General features: G+C 33.7%; 1 long non-coding RNA gene across 1 annotated transcript; it reads right to left on the minus strand.

The window, feature by feature from the left end:
- Window positions 1–22: 22 nt before the first annotated feature.
- On the minus strand, window positions 23–2,172 carry LOC125251207. The gene is made up of 4 exons (XR_007180937.1): window positions 1,960–2,172; window positions 1,486–1,734; window positions 1,334–1,401; window positions 23–1,177 (listed from the first exon to the last, which is right to left on the minus strand). It is a non-coding gene; the product is annotated as an uncharacterized LOC125251207 (long non-coding RNA).
- Window positions 2,173–3,882: the final 1,710 nt, after the last annotated feature.

Here is a 3,882-nt window from a genome sequence, read left to right on the forward strand (position 1 = left end):
ATAAAGAATAATCAAATACTAATTGATTTGTCAGGTAAGAATGTTTAATGCCAGTTATAAAATTACGAAATAAAAAGAACAGTGTGAACAAATTCACAAAGTTATCAATTTATTCGAGGAGAAGAGAATCCTTCCCACTGGAATGTAAAAACAGATGCACAATAATTATTTCATGTGTTGTGAAATGAACAGTATAAATGCAGCTCTAAATGGCATGAAGGTGAGTAAATGACACTAAATGGTGACATCATCTCTGATGTAAGTCAATGGGTGATTTTCAAAATTTCTTAAATTTACTTTGCAAGTATTGTAAAATCATTCCTTATTTCTTTTTTAAAATCATTTTTATTAATATAAAGACTTTAATTTTAATGTAAAGAGCTTAAAAATGTTCACCTAAATTAAAGCCTGTATGACATTTTCTTCCATGTAACCAAAGGTCAAATGTTCCAAAAAGGTCAAACTTTTACTTTCATACATTTCAAATGTGCAAACACAGCCTACAAATTCTGGTATATTCACCCCAAAAAAAAAAAACATTCTGTCATTAATTACTGACCCTCATGCAGTTTCAAACCTGTAAGACATTTGTTCATCTTCAGAACACAAATTAAGATATTTTTGAGATATACATTAAATCTGAGAGCTCTCTGACCCCTTCAGACAGCATTTTGAATCGTGCGCATGAGGAAACAAATTAGTAAATTGTGTGCACGATTTAATTTTTTTCTTGCATGTCATGTGCGGGGCTCTGTAAAATAGAAAAGAAAATCAATATTTATAGAAAAACTGCTTTTTTGACCATTTTCCATTGTGGTACAGAGTTTCCATATGGCAACGTTTCCATAAGTAGCCCCCATTCTTCAAAAATCTTTTTTGATATGCATAATTGAAGCTATTTTATGTAATAAAAACTTATTTGAAAAAATATTTCATGGTGAAAATATAATGCGTACCATTACCCTATGGTATGCTTTATGTTATATATGTGTTTTTGTTTTTGTTTTTTGTTTTTTTTGGGGGGGGGGGGGGGGGGGGGGTTGAACTGTTCCTTTAACTGCATTTTAATCATTCTTTCATGTTCATGTGGCTGCATCTTCTCTCTTTTTTCCACATTAGGTCTGTAAAGTCTTGCACAGTACTGTTTGTTGAGCTTCAAGGACAGAATATCAGCAATCTGTAAAAAAAAAAAAATAAATAAATAAATAAATAGGCTAAATAAAAACTTTGTTTTGCTCTCCAGCGAGAATAATCGTAACAAAGGTGGTTATTATTTGATTTGAGTGTTTGACATATATATTACTACAGTGCATAACATGTAATTGACACTCACTGTTCAGGTCACTGCAGCTGAATGCTCTCCCGCAGGTTTAGGTCACGGTTGTTTTCAGTTGTCACCACCTGTTACCATCAACCACAGGACAGGTCATATACCTATACAGGTAGTTTTAATCTCAAATTAATACCGACTGTAGATTCTCTTACCCAGGTCTTTGAAGAGGAATTTTTCATGTTGTTTCAGCGCATAATAAAAGTAATTTTTCACTCTGTCTCCTCCAGAATGCAGTGCTTCAAACAGCTCTCTCATTTTGCCCTGGTTGGTTACTTCTGCTCTGATCTCTGAATATGTTTCATCATGTATCATGTCTTTATTTTTGAGCTCATCTGCTATTGCCATCACTGAAGTAACCCTTTGAATAAGCGCTGCCCGGTTCCTATCCACAAACTGAGCCTCTGGACATAAAAGAATGAATTAGGCAATAACATACATTGTAGCTTACAGTTATTTGTAGCAATACATAGAAACAAGGCGATATTTCAAAGTTTTCGTAACTCATTATTATAAAAAATAAACAGACTGCCTAATTGTTTAATTGTACAAAATAGAGATTTAGATTTGTTCAAAACAATTTTTAGTTGGTCAAGTCCTAATCAGATCGCGCCTCTTCTCTCACTTACCGGAGCTGCTCATCGTGTTCGATAAACCTTCATCCGCGAATTAAATTATGCCGATCAACCAGGTGCCTCTTGAATATTTAAAAAACTTTTTAAATCTGCCCCATAGCACGCGTTTGCAAATCTATCTCTTTAAACTGAAGTAGTTTAATCTAAAGAAAGATGCAGGAGTTCCCGGACGTGAAAAAACGAAAGCGCTTAAAATTTCAAAATGACTGTACTGTACGTAGCCTACGTATGCGGCTATACCATATATGGATATCCTGTACAACATATCACCCTCCCTGTACCAAATATCATGACGCCATTATATATTATTAGTGCACTGTATAGCTATGCTATTCAATAAAATAAGAGACTAGATGATTTGCGTTTGGTTGAGAAAACTAATCTATATAATCTATCTATATATATAGTTTTTAAACTAATAATTTCCAGCCATATAGGCGGAGGTTTGTTCACTGTGTAGCCTAACATCTCAAGTGTCTGCATTTACAAAATATAAAAATAACCTAAATATTTCTCACAGCACTTAAATTAAATTTTCATTAAAAATAGGCTATATTTCGGTCCTACATGCTATAAGAAATTAATAATTTTTAAAAAATCTATTTATTTTTGTATTTTACTAAATAGTATCTTGATGCTGAAAGGTAGGCTACTTCCGCTCAAAATGTTGCTTGGCATTTTAATAAACATATATATTTTTTTTTTGATAGAAGACCGAGAGTCAGACTCGTTTTTGCAATCTCATTTGGCATTCAGCAAGTGTAGCATATATTTTGGACCTCTATGTTTTGGACCGTTTTGGACCTTCAGTCTACAGCATTAAAGCGTAGCAGGCCGGCCCGAGCTTTTACGGGGCCCTAAGAATAATTTTATTTGGGGGCCCTTCGGTTAAAATAACTTATGATAAACAGTATCTTCTTGTATAAAAAATAAATGTAAATGTACAAAATGGGCGATATTAAATTAAATACTTAAATAATGACATAAAATTAACAGTTCAGATGAATATAACAATAATAAATGTTTTAACATCAAAGGAAAAGTTCACCCAAAAATGAAAATTCTCTCATCATTTACTCGCTCTCAGGTTGTTTTAACCCTGAATGATTTTTTTTTTTTTCTGCTGAACACAAAATAAGATATTTTGAAGAATGTGGGTTGCTGGTCACCAACTCTTTGGTTACCCACATTCTTCAGAATATCTTATTTTGTGTTGAGCAGAAGAAAGAAATGAATACAGGTTTGAAACAATATGAGAGTGAGTAAATGATGACAGAATTTTCATTTTTGGCAGAGCCTCTCTATGGCTCTGATTTTTGGGTGAACTGTCCCTTTAAGGACAAGCGGCAGCATGTTTACTATTAGGCAGCTGTTACTTTTAGACCTGCACACATCTAAAATACAGACACACATCCGATTTTCTCTCAACTGATTACTTTCACTTTAGACATAACCAACATTATGATTCATTATGCTCCGATGCTTCCTGAAGCAGTGTTTTGAAATCGGCCATCACTAAGTCGTTATTTTGTTTTTTTGGCGCACCAAAAATATTCTCGTCGCTTTATAATATTAATATTGAACCACTGTACTCACATGAACTGATTTAAATATGTATTTAGTACCTTTATGGATCTTGAGAGAGGAAATGTCATTGCTCCCTATGGAGGCCTAACGGAGCTATTGGACTTCAACAAAAAATGTGTTCCGAAGATTAAAGAAGGTCTTACGGATGTGGAAGGGCATGAGGGTAATAAATGAGATAATTTTCATTTTTGGGTGAACTAACCCTTTAACTGAATACCCCTGGTCTACTCAAAAAATTCAATGTTTTCACTGTTAGTGAATCAATGAAGATCAAGAAAATGAAAATGTCTTTGAGCCACTAGGGCTTAATGCAAATGAATGGAGCCGTAG

Source organism: Megalobrama amblycephala, linkage group LG17 (assembly GCF_018812025.1).
Source record: "Megalobrama amblycephala isolate DHTTF-2021 linkage group LG17, ASM1881202v1, whole genome shotgun sequence".
In the NCBI taxonomy this organism is placed as follows: Eukaryota; Metazoa; Chordata; class Actinopteri; order Cypriniformes; family Xenocyprididae; genus Megalobrama; species Megalobrama amblycephala.